The 13,559-nt window shown below is 34.1% G+C and overlaps 1 long non-coding RNA gene across 1 annotated transcript in view; it reads right to left on the reverse strand.

The window, feature by feature from the left end:
- LOC146998788 (uncharacterized) overlaps positions 1-13,559 on the reverse strand; it is a 166,208-nt gene that overhangs the window by 13,558 nt on the left and 139,091 nt on the right. The window contains exon 2 of the long non-coding RNA XR_015039348.1: positions 2,910-2,987. This is a non-coding gene — a long non-coding RNA (uncharacterized LOC146998788). The remainder of the gene's footprint in view (positions 1-2,909; positions 2,988-13,559) is intronic.

The raw sequence follows: 13,559 nt of genomic DNA on the forward strand, positions 1-13,559 counted from the left end.
GGAAGGCAAGAGAGTACGAAAACGTAAACAATGACGCTCTGCAAGCGCTGCCAAGAAACTACATTGCGCTACTTTGTAACATCTTTAACGCATGCATTCAACTCACACATTTCACCCAGCAATGGAAACATTCAGGTATAATTACGATACTAAAACCAGGAAAAAAAAACCATGAAGTCACAAGCTACAGGCTAATTAGTTTACTTCCGGCAATAGGACAAGTTTTCGGGAGAATTTTAAATGACCGTTTGACTACTCACCTACAAAGATTGAAAATTATTGACGAAAACCAAATTGGAATCAGGAGAGGTCATTCTACGACACACTAAATCCTAAACTTAATAGAATATATTGCTTAAACTTCCAGAAAAAGACCTCAGTCGCTGCATATTACCTCGATTTCGAAAAAGCTTTCGATCGAGTGTGGCATGCAGGACTTGGGCACATGCTCTCAAACCGCGTACTTCCTAATAGCTTTCTAAAACTGATTATTTCTTTTCTTAAAAGAAGAACGTTTCAAGTAAGATACGGTGATTCTCGCTTCAGCAAGAAATTAACTTACAAAGGCGTCTCAGAGGGAAGCGTGCTTCACCAAAATCATTTTGAATTTTTGTCAATGACTGCCTTTCTCTTCATCTGTTTTAAAGTATGCTGATGACACCGTGGTTTTAACTAACTCCCTAAACCCTCAAAATGCAGTAGACAAACTGAAGTACCAAATTAATGAAATAGATGCATGGTGCAAGCTACGGAAGATTAAAGTGAAGCCTTCTAAATGTAACATAGGGATTTACAGACGCTATAAAAAATGGTTCCCACTTAATATTGACGTTAAAATTGACAATATCCCAATTCCTGTTGTTAATTCTTACAAATATCTTGGAGTGCATATTGACAGAACTCTCTTTTTTTCATAATCACGTGCCTTACACAACCAATAAAGCTTACGCAGCATTCGTGGCTATCTACCCGTTATTAGGACGAAATTCTAAATTGGATTCAAAAATTAAAAGAACACTTTATATCATCTCAATTCGCCCAGTTTTAATGTATGCCGTGCCGGCCTGGGCTACAGCAATGAAAACAGACAGGCAGAAGATGAATGTGTTACAAAACAAGTACGTCGGTCTATCACGAACTCTCCCTGGTTCATAAGAAACTCGCAGCTCTATGAAGAGTTAAAAATTCTACCAATTCAAGAACAGATTTTGACCACAGCACACAATTTTTTCACAAGTACGCAAAATTCTCCTTACTCTGCCATAAGAAATCTTACAGAGGATGTTCACACATTTTTTACACGATTTTGGTAAGCGGTAATAAAAAACTCGCTTGCGGAAAAGAAGTAATTGCAATTGAACTATGTTTTTAAAAGTCAAAATTATTGTCTGTGTCTTTAAAGTTTTGTTTTTATTCACAATGGCGAATTTAACAAAGCAGTGGTTCGAAGGCTACATTGACGCTCTTTCCGAAGAGAAATATGCATTCTCCGTTATTCAAAAACGATGTGAGAGTCATGGGTTTGTGATATCTAAAGCGTCGATAGGTAATATTATCAACAAGAAAGGAAAAAAAAAACTTCAAATTGGAGCCTCAAGTGGGACGAAAATTCCAAACAAGTATCCAAGGAAAAAAACGGACATCTTCGACTATTGCAAAGGTACGTTGTTTAATGTTAAAAGAAAATTCCCCTAGTCAAAAATTGCAGAATCATTAAAATGCTCGGTGTCCACTGTAAACAAAATGATAAACATTGATTGAAATCTTAAGAAAGCGAAGAAACGCAATGTGCATCGTCTTCTTCCAAAGCATATCGCTCAACGCCGGACACGCTGCAGAATTCTATATTAGAAACACTTATCCAAAGAAAAATGGAAAACAATTGTCCCAAGAGATGAAGCATGGGTGTATTTAAATGATTGTAACAAAAAAAGAGCCATTTATTAGCATAAAAGGGCAGAAAAAATTTAAGTACATGGTTCAAAGAATCGAAAGAAAGTTTTTCTAAGGTATTCATGATTGTTGCTGGTTTTTCTTATAATGGCAAGTTAAAAATAAAGAGAGTGCAAAAAAAAAAAAAATGTAAAGATTAACTCCAAATACTATCAGGAACATATTTTATCGCCAATTTTTCTGAATGAAATACCATCGCTTTACTCACAGCGCTATCAATCTGTGAGACTCGATCAGGACAAAGCTAGCAGTCCCACATCAAAATCCACTGTAAATTTCCTATAAGAAATGGAACGAAAAACTGGTATCAAGGCCATACCTTTCACTGATATCCCTACTAAATCTCCCGATGTGTCACCTATGGATTTTTGTGCTTTCGGACTTTTAAAACTGCATTATCCAAACGTTGTCCCAAAACCCTAACAGGACTGTGGAAAGCTGTTCGGGAGGAATATGATAGAATATCTCTTCTGCCACTTCAAAAGGCATTATTATCCTGGAAATTGTGGTGTCGAAAGATAGTTCGGAATAAGGAATGTCAAATAAAACATTTAAAACGCAAGAATATTATGTAATTTAGCTTTGTGAATACAATATTTTTCGTCTAAAAAATGTGTGAACAGCCTCTGTACTACCTACGATCCCGCTCAGGAGAGTGTAGGAAAACGCCCACACTCAATCCACCACAACCCACGATGGTGGTGATATTGTAAATATTTTGTATCTTTTCGTATCTTATTTACTCACTTATTATCAAGTTTGTGTTTAGTGTTTTGCACTAAGGACTTTGTGATTTTCATAAATCATCTTGCCAAAGCGACCTGGGCACCGTTTTATATCTAGCCAAGTTTAGTGTTATTTTAAAATGTGGTTTTCGCGTATCTTCAACGGACTTTGATTTTGAAAAGCCATGGAACTGTGTAATTTAAATATTTATGAACGTGTAAATTACTTACCCTCTGAAGTTCAATCAGAATAATCCCAGCTAAATTCCCATTAGATGACGAGGCACACGTGGCCGCATAAATGTTTACCTGCAAAAGAAAATTATCACGTCTCAGTGTTTCAGTTTTTAATTCTTTTTACCATTTAAAAATCTTAAAAGGGGGATAGAAAAATGATTTTCAGTAATACTAAATTGTTAAAAGTTACAAGTATTTTAGATATCAGCTTTTTGCGTCTCATCATCATGACCGCCCTGCTTAATGCAAGGACCAATCTGAATCTGACTTTAATTCATGTGACTTTAAGATGTTCTTGTTTCTCCTGCTGTATGAACGCTCACGTAGCTGCCAACTGTGTGTAAAATTTCAGCCGCCACCTACTTATGTATTTACGAAAGCATTATTGCTTAAATGGACTAATTTCAGCATCTGTGTTTAAATGCTTGAACTTTCATCAAAGAATGATTTTCCTATTCCTTCTATCTTTAATTCGACAGCAATTTTGGATCATTGCTGCTAGATCTGCTATCCGAAAAGTAGTAAGATCTTGTATCACGTCTTGCAAACTTAAACCTAAAACTGCAAGTCAAATAATGGCTGATCTACCGGAATCTAGAGTAACACAATCGCTACCATTTCATCGAACTGGAATAGATTTTTCTGAACCATTCATGATTAAATATCGTGCAGGACGTGGACAAAAATCATTTAAATGTTACGTACGCTTTGTAATCTAGGCAGTACATCTTGAAGTGGTAGAAGATTTGTCAACAAAGGCATTTTTAAGTGCATTGAAACGATTTATTGTAAGAAGAGGGAAACCATTTGATATTTACAGTGACTGCGGTACTAACTTTAAAGGTGCAGACAAAGAAATCAGAAAATGTTTTTTGCAATGTAAGCAAAATCAAGAAATTCACAAATTTTTGTCTTTGGAGGAAATAAAATGGATATTCAAACCACCATCACCTCCCCATTTTGTTCGACTATGGGAAACGGCAGTAAAGTCAATGAAATTACATCTAAAACGAACTGCTGACCTATCCGGAATTTCAGACCTTGATATCGCAGGTTGAGGCTTGTCTCAACTCTAGACCATTGTGTCCAACATCGGCTGATCCAAATAATTTAACTGCATTAACACCTGGTCATTTCCTAATAGGATAGTCTTTTAACTGCCATATCTGAACCAGACCTAAATTATAGTTCCTTCAAACACCTTGACAGATGGCATGTGAGACAGTTTATTTTTCAGCACTTCTGAAAAAGATGGAGTCGAGAGTACCTGTCTCAGCTTCAGCAAAGACCTAAATGGCAAAAATGTCAAAACAATTTAGAAGTCAGTGATTTAGTCCTCATCAAAAAAGACAATCTTCCGCCTCTTAAATGGAGGTTAGGGAGAATAATTGCTGTTCATCCGGGCTCAGATAATAGAGTCAGAGTTGTTAGTATTAAAACTGGCCGTGGTGTCATAAAACGACCAGTCGTGAAATTGTGTCATCTTCCTATTCAGACTAAAATCTATGAACTGCTTCGCATATAATATTTTGTATTATTTTTCTTATGTTTATCTTTTATTACAGACTAAGACGTTTCGAAATGCTCCAAGTGTTGAAATCCCCTGGGATTTCAACGAGGGCCAGGATGTTAATATTAGTATCGTTTGCTTCATTTTATTGTTGCAAACAGCGTAAATTTCTTTTGTTTTTCTTCCTTTAGTTTTGAACTTTATGTGTGGCAACAACATAATTGATTGATGGAATTGTGTTTGTGACAGCCATGTAGAATGGCTCGCTTATTTTGTATCAATTATTTCGCATCGCAGACATCTTATTTATAATTAGTGTAAATGATTTAACTACATTAACACCTGGTCATTTCCTAATAGGATAGTCTTTAACTGCCATACCTGAACCAGACCTAAATTATAGTTCCTTCAGTCACCTTGACAGATGTCATGTGAGACAGTTTATTGTGAAGTGAAGGAATATAGTCCCTGTGTTAAGTGATTATTGTTTGTGAAACATATTAAGTAAAGATCATTTATTATAATGTATGTAATGATGCCAATCATGAAAATGTAAATTCTGCCTTTGTTAATAATGCAGATGGTAGTAATGTGAATAGCGATAATTCCTCTGTTAACTCTGCTGTTCAGGGTAATAACAATCCCCGTAAATCACCCCTATCGTCGTTAGATCCCCACAGGGCACTTCTTATTACGAAGTTTTAAAATCTTTAGCGGAAAAACGACCGCAATGCAACTTCATTGGCCGCCTTAACGGTAAATTCCTAAAGGTTGAACCTAGTTAAACTGATGACTACAGGAAATTAGCAGTTATTTCTTGGAACACTCCATTGAACACTATGTCGGAAATTCTAGGCATAAAAGGCCAGTTAAAGTTCTGTTAAGAGGTTTGCCCTCTGATTCTAATGTCACAACTATTTCCGAATCAGTAAGTGACCTCTGATTTAACGTACACAAAGTTATACAACTAATAACACAGTACAAAAACCAAAGTTACTTTGTCACTTTTTCAGGCTCAGTTACTTCCTAACGATAAAATTGATAGCATTTATCATGTAAAGCACCTTATGTACTTTAATATCACTGTGGAGAAATATACCTCCAAAACCCAGGTACCCCAATATCACAATTGCCAGAAATGGCAACATTCTTCCGAGAACTGGCACGTCGCACCTCGTTGTGTGAAGTGTGCAGGATTTCATAAAACTGGTAATTGGGACAAGGGTCGCACAGATACCGCTAAGAGTGGAAATTGTTCTGGTCCCCATGTAGCCTCGTATAGGAGTTGCTCGAAAATTCCAAAATACAAGAAAAATCCCAAAATATCCAACATTGGGCCTGGTACAAGTTTTACGCAAGCCCTTCAAAAGAAAAACAATCAGACTGTAGAAACTAACAGCAGTCAGGCGGCTTCTGCCGACCCTTACCAGGACAAAAGCCCTACAGGTCAGGATATTAACCAAACTCAAAAATTGTATGAGAACAACTTTTCTAGCGAGTCAGGCCTGCGCCGATAATAGGTGCAATGTCGAGAGGCGCCGAGTCGAAAAGGCGCCGGGAATCATTAAAACAAGCAGTTTGTCTCGCTGCATGTCTGAATGAGATCAAGCCCACGAAATTCATGGTGGCAAGGATTCAAGATGGCGCTTGTCTTTGGCAAGAATCACTGACACCATACGGATGACTGTACGACTTTGCCCAGTTCGCCGCTTAATTTTGAACGTGAGTACTCCATGGAGGTAAGAAAGAAAGGAGTGGACAAACTGGCACTAGAAGTGAAGCACTGCTCCGAAGCTTCGGTCACCAGATGAGGTGTTTTTTGTTTACATTCAGAAGCTTGCTTGACAACGCTCTAATATTATTTCGACACACGACAGTTCCATACAAATCGAAAAACGGGACACTTCCGCTTCAATGAAACATTCCTAGTGTTATGGATAATAGCAATTTGTATAGTTTAGTGATATTTACGCAAACCACACATCTTGGTTATTTTTCGAAAACTAACAACAGCGATGTTGATTATAAATTTGTTTTATAAAATTCTAGGCTGTTTAACTACAAAAATAGAGATTCTAGCAAAAATGTTATGCTTAAAGAATGAAAAATACCTGACCGTACCTTTAACATTGTATACATTTTTCGATACCCTTGATAGAGTATTCGCTACTTTTATTTTATGTTCCAAAAGCCAAAATGTTTTAAATAAAATATTTTTTTTTCATATCCACATATAATTTTAGCATGTACTTTTTACTAAAAAAAAACATAGTAAATGCACAGAAATTAAAGATTTTCACATGCCGGAAATGAAAAATATGAAATATGTATAGGTACTTATGCATGTGCTCGCAAAAAGCATGTATCTGCCTTTAACGAAATACGTAGATATTTATTAAATTATTTATAAATATATTTGAAATGAAGGATTTATTCATTTATAAACAACTGTGACAGTTACTGTGAAGAAATCTAATTATTAAATGTATCTGCATTTATAATAATTACAGATATTATCTAAATATATAATTACATTAATACTGAATTGTAAACATAAATTGAAATCCTGTTGACAAATATGTTATAAAACTATTTAAGCAAGAATTGTTCGTGCTGGAAAGCAATCTGTTAAAAGGTATTTTAAAGCACATTCCATCAGATCTGTACTTAAGAAAGTGATAAAGAAGATTTTTACAGTATGTATTGTTAAATTTAGGACTAAAAAATCTGATAAGTATAAATAAAAGAATTATTCCCTTTACATCTTTTTATATATATAAGCGGCTAAAGTGTGTGTCGTCGATATTTAATTGTTGCCACATGGAAAAATGAGCGCAGAAATTAACGTTTCAGCAGTTTTTAATTACTATCTCTGCCAATTAATGTCGTACTAAGATGAGAACGGTATCGATGGATTCGGAGAATTTTGTGGAATCCGAGGATACGCGTCTCGAATTTCAATTCGGCGCCGTGCCGTAGATATTCGAGAAAAAATAATTTGACACGTAGCCAAATCCGTCTAATAGGGAAAACCCAAGAAAGAAAGTGGAAAATGCAGAGAAAACGTAGGGGAAAATTAGTTTTTATTTAATATCTCGGCTAATTAAAGTCCCACGAAGACGCGAATGGTTAAAATGGCGTGCCACGGACCTGCGGAATCCAACGGTGTGCTTCGCTCAGCCCGGGAGTCAGCCGTTTCGAAGGAGGTAATGTTACTTCAACCCATATATATATATATATGCGGCTTAAGTGTCTGTTTGTCCAGTTTATTGGTTGCTTGTGTAACTGTACTAGCCAATGGGATGACCGACGGGCGTTCTAGTTTCATAATAACTCAATTACAAGATTTAAATAATATTTAAATAAACAGTGCTTTAATTTGAAATGGACCGAATAGAGCATTAATTATAAACTGACTTGGATTTTTCAGTTTAAAAGATGCCTCAGAAGCTAAAACATCATGTCATATTTGAGAAAGTATTTTAGAAAGAAGCTCTGGAAATAGAAAAGAAATAATGCATAATTTTAATATTAACTATAAATAAACTTTAACCTTAATTTTTGTAATCCTTAACCGAATAAAATCGAATTGCTTTAATTTTTTTTAATGTAATTTACGAAACTTGTGAAAATATTTCATTCAAGTTAAACCGTTCTGAGCAAACTATTCAGTGGAACGTATAGCATTTGATTCCGTTCGGAATGAAATGTTCTTTAAAAATGCATTCTTTGCATATACTTTGGACTCTGAACTACAGTAGGAAAAGAAAATATATGCATTTATATGTATATTTGAGACATAATCACAAAATGTTTACATCCGATCAAAAACCCATTGAACTTAATGGCAAATGACCCAATATTTTGGTCACCACGAAGGGATCGCCAAAGCTTCAGAGCAGTGTATGGGGGAATTGGTCCTTTTGATGTATTCAGAGGTGGTGTCAAAACCCTTTACTAACTTTTAAACAAATGAATGGAGCTTATATAGGCTGGGCTGTCAAATTCTTCGGAAGCAGGGTTCTTAAAATTATAAAAATACTTTATGTTTCTTAATGAAATGCGTCTGAAATTGAAACACGTTTTCATTCGATGACATTATCGATATGTAAAATTACATTCACAGTTTTAGATTATAAATATTATAACCAATGTGTTACTCACTAGTTTTCTCATATGCTCCTGTGCTTCATCTATTTGAAAATTGGAAACGCCAGTGCAATTGGTTAGATTTCATATATGTAATTTAATCAAACTGCTTTGCTTCTTTAAAGCAGAGTGATGCTTTTTTGGAATAAAATACGTATGTTTTTCTTCTTTCTGGTGCTTTAATTTGTGCTTGAAATGTTTCTTCTGTTTCCTTTTCACCGCAAAAGTTTTTAGGAAGGTAATTCAGAAATCTGATTTAGAATGTGTGTGACGATGTAAGATGGGTGACTGATTCAGATGCTTGATTATTTTCTGATTAGATCATATTTACGTCTGCAACAAGTGCCAATAATTAAATAATAAAGGTATGGCGATATTTCGTCAGAACTCGTTCATATACAATTAAATAAAATGCTTGCACGAATGAATAAAATCACAAATGTTTCCACAAACTTATTACAATACAACATTAAACATTCCCACGCCCTTACTCGCATTTAAGTTCTTTCGGCATGAGAACTCAGTAACGGACTTCTCACCACAACGCCCACAGTTGGATAATCTAAGGTTACTGCCAAGTACTACCTAAAAATTAGAAACTCAATATAATCACATATGTGTCAAAGTATCGGTTATCTCTAACTTCATTTGAGCTGGTAAAGAGCAGCAGACCAACAATAAAGTGATAATAACCAACAATAAAGTAATAATTCACAATCAATTTTCCCATTTTTAGCTCTTGTCTATTTTCCCCTTTCACTTTTTGAATATCTGATGTGGAGTGAAACGATCCTTAAGGGATTAGGTGCTTCGAAATTTATAATCCTTGATCCTTTGGTATTTAATTAGGAAATTTCTCTGCTCAAGACCTAGTGTAGACGTATGTCAGGTTACGGGGAAGTACTGCTATGTGTAGTAGAATTACATCTGCATCAAGGTATGGAAATCGGCCCTTTAATCTCTCTTTCAAAGTATTCATGGGAACGTTGATTGCAGTTGAAATTCAACTAGTTGCAAAAGAATAAAACTTTCAAATTTATATTGAGATGGTGTGAAAATCGTGTTGATGTGCTATCCAGGTGCACTGACTTATGAGCAGGCGAACAATAATGATGCTGAACACTGGTTAACGAGCAATAATGATGCGTAATACCGAACAATAATGATACTGAACATTGAGCTCGATTCTAGACAGACGAGCGGATGGCATGGGCGTTTTCATGATATTTCCTCTTTTTAGAGAATATACTAAGTTTCCCTTAAAAATTCTTCCAAGAAAGCAGTCTCCACGCGTGCTTTGCCATAATCAATTTTTACACCTATTGTGTTACGCAAAGGATCTTGCCAGTTGGTATATATTTGTCTTAGAGATGTAAGTTGAAAGATTAGACAAACTCATTATTTGCAGCCATAATGTATAATCCATGCATTGTAAGTAACTTGTTCTCTCCCACAGACTTTCTGCAACTACGTATAATTAAGTTAATATTTGTTTGCTTGTATAATACACTGCTAACCAAAAGTTCAGACAAATATTTGATGTTTTCTAGCATTCTTTGATTGCTTGCTCGTAAGCAAAGATAATGTTGCATGAATGTAAAATAATTACAATGTGTTAACACATATATGACCAATCAATTTAGGAAAGGGCGTACTAATGAATTTTTGTTTGTCATGGTTATGAAACAAGGAAGGAAGATACTGACTATGAACGAAGATATTTAGTCAAACATTGCCCAAAGATATTGCTTATTTTTCAGATAATATATTTTAGGGTAATTTATTTACCAAGCTTTGCAGTGCAGAGAAATCTCAAATTTAATGCTTGGCAAAAACCAGTGATGTCTTGAATTTCGTTCAATGGACACTTTTAATATATTTCGAATATATCCCCCATTTCTTCACAAAACAAAAGCATTTTACTCACTTTTTGTCATAAAAAAAGAAACTAAATAAAAGTAAGAAATTTATCTAAAATTTTACCATGCGTTCTTAATACCTCATAGGACATTTTCTTAGTAAAACGAAGTGCGAAATGTATACATATCTCAATAAAGCATAATAGTGGAATATAAGCACATAAGTAATTGGTTTCTGTTTAAAAGTAAACATTTATTACTCCTGCTGCCAAATGATAAAACTGAATATAAACTGTTGAATTAAAGGAAGACAACTGAAAAAAAAATGTTAATTTTTTATGTTCTTTTTTTTTTCAATATAAATGTTGCAAACGATTAAAATATTTTCAGAAACATTCTTGTGTCAGAAATATTTCTAACAAATTTATCAAATGAGGTCTACAAACTTTTCCAAAAAAGCGAGTAAACAGTCAAATGATTCTAAAATAATATAGCCACACATTTTTTAATGTCCAAACTTTTGCTCTCGAATTCGTTTGTTTAAGCATCAAGTGTGCTATCAGGATCATATTTTCTAAATTTACCGAACTAAAATTAGCATTATTATTATTTTTAGTTCAAAGTTGGCAGTTTGCCCAGAAGGATTATTATTTTCGTTTTCGCAGTTTGCGTTGATTCATTATAAATGTTATTTCAATTTTCAAATTTTTGCTCCCAAATATTATCGTCCTGCATTATATTTAAAGAAATTAAATAACGAAGAACCTTCATAAATGTATGCATGTTTCTGGCGTTGTGATAAAACAACGGTACCTAGAGCCATATAATTTTGAATAGCGAAATCCTCCTCCAAAATGGGCATCTGGAAGCCCAAATTTGGAATTTGTTTTGTTATGGATTTCATCTTTTGTAAAACGTATTATATTTTTATATTGATGTATTATATTCTGAGAAATACAGAAATCATCCAAAGTATTGTAAAGAAGTGGTCAACGCAGTATTCGTATATTATTATTTCTTCACTAAATTATATAAGCTAGCTTTAAGGAGAGAGCAAGTATGGAAAATTTGAACTCTGTGTTAAATTCCTAACTTGCAAGCACCTTGTTCGGTTTGCTTGCTTTTTATGTAATGTTTTTACTTAGTGTTAATCTTTCTGAAAATTAGGGTTTTGTTTAAGTTTCGTTTAGTGCATTGCAGATAAAAGTTAAGCAGATGCTAGAACGTACCATCCTTTGGCACTACATTTCTTAAGTTTCATATTGTTAAACAAGCTGATGTGATGTGTGCCCATTGTTTCATTTCCCAATTAAAAAACTGTAATACAATATTATAGAAATATATGCAATGAGATACAGTGATACGTGGATATATTTATAACTAAATTAATAATTATATATATAATCATTTTACGTCGATTCACTATAAACGGCGAATCACTTTTCAAATAGCTGCCACCAAACATTGTCTCTCTATGTTATATTTAAAGAAATTAAATAATGAGGAATATAAATAAATAAACGTATGTATGTTTCTCGCATTGTGATAACGTAATCCTACACCGAATATGGGCGTCTGGAAGCCCTAATTTGGAACTTGTTTTATTTTCGATTTAATGTTTTGTAGCACGTTAACGATTTTTCATTAACAAAATCAATGGTTTCAAAGCGAGCAATGGCAACGTTGTACAGAAAAAAACATCTTTATCTCCAGCTCGCGAGACTGTGTGTCGGAAATTCTTAAGATATGCTCATTTTAAAATTATTTTGCGATATTGCTTTTGAACTGAATTTTATGGTTTAAGTGCAAAGAACATTGTATTTAATAAATAAAGGTAACACACAAATCAAAAAAAGGCCCCTTTGGACGCCTCATTTTGCCGGAATTTTATAAATCATGCCTACCGAGAGATAAATATGCTTCACTGCATGTTAATGCGGTGAAGCATATTTGTCCCTCGGTAGGCATTGTCATCATTATATGGCAGTACGTATATTGTGAACAAATATCTTCAATACTCGGCTCCGTGAGCTCAATTTTTTATCATTATATGTTGGTAAATTCTGCCCTTTTTTCTTTAAAAAGGATTCAGTTATGTTGTTCTTATCATCTGGATAAGGTAGTTATTTAGTTAATCTGTATGCAATACTTTAGAATTATCCACAATTTAAAAGTTGTTTAATAGCGGATAAGCCTAATTTGTTTATCATAGCAGCCATATTTTTTACATTTGAAACTTAGCAGAATAACGAATTAAGTCATTTTCTGCCTTTTCGGTGTCTTTTTCCCGTAGAGGACCAAACGTAAAATTTCACTTTTGTGCACCGAAAAATTTGCATTCTTACTCGTTGGCTGAATTGGTTGCTTTTGCCTAGAAACTCTAATTTTAATTGGAAAAATTTTTTTAAGTATTTTAACTGAATATGGTGTTTTATACTTTTCTATATTTTTCAATTTTTAATGACGGTATTTTGAGGATTTGATGTATTTTTGCCTTGCAAGAATTGAGTTATTTGAATGAGAAATATATCTTTAATGAAATTAGAGGAAAGCCATTTAAATGAAATGCAGCACAAAATGCGTGTAAATTGAGTATTCCCTACAAGAAGTTCATGTGGTGTACACATCAGATATTTTTTAGCTTCGTGATTTATTGGAGTACGTGGAAAATAAAACGTTCTTTATTTTATTACAGTGGAGAACTCACTAGCAGCTGAGGGATGAAATTACTGATCACTAGAATGTTTGATCCAGTTCGAATCAATAAAGGATGTAGCATGGATTTTTGTTGAGACGAAAAAAGAAGAAAATTTGCTGGCAAAACTAGATTAATACGTAACACGCTTAAAATAAGTTTTAGCATTTGAAAGTTAAGCAAGAAGCCTTTAGTATTTTAAATACTTTAATTTTTTAAACTTTCCGGTGAGGCTATAGAAATATGCTTCTGAGTGAAAAATTATTGAACTTTTTTTTAAAGTCTTAGTCAGTGTTTTCAAAAAAATTTTAAATCTTCAAACTGTTAATTTTATTTCACTTGAATAATGTACATTTACACAAATGCTTCAGAATGTATCTCTAGAGAAGGTTTTCAGAAGTGTTCTAGGCCCACCAGGCGGCCGAGCGGTA

The sequence above is a fragment of the Stegodyphus dumicola genome, chromosome 2 (assembly GCF_044657685.1).
Source record: "Stegodyphus dumicola isolate Sdum_Otavi_A_Nest chromosome 2, ASM4465768v1".
In the NCBI taxonomy this organism is placed as follows: domain Eukaryota; kingdom Metazoa; phylum Arthropoda; class Arachnida; order Araneae; family Eresidae; genus Stegodyphus; species Stegodyphus dumicola.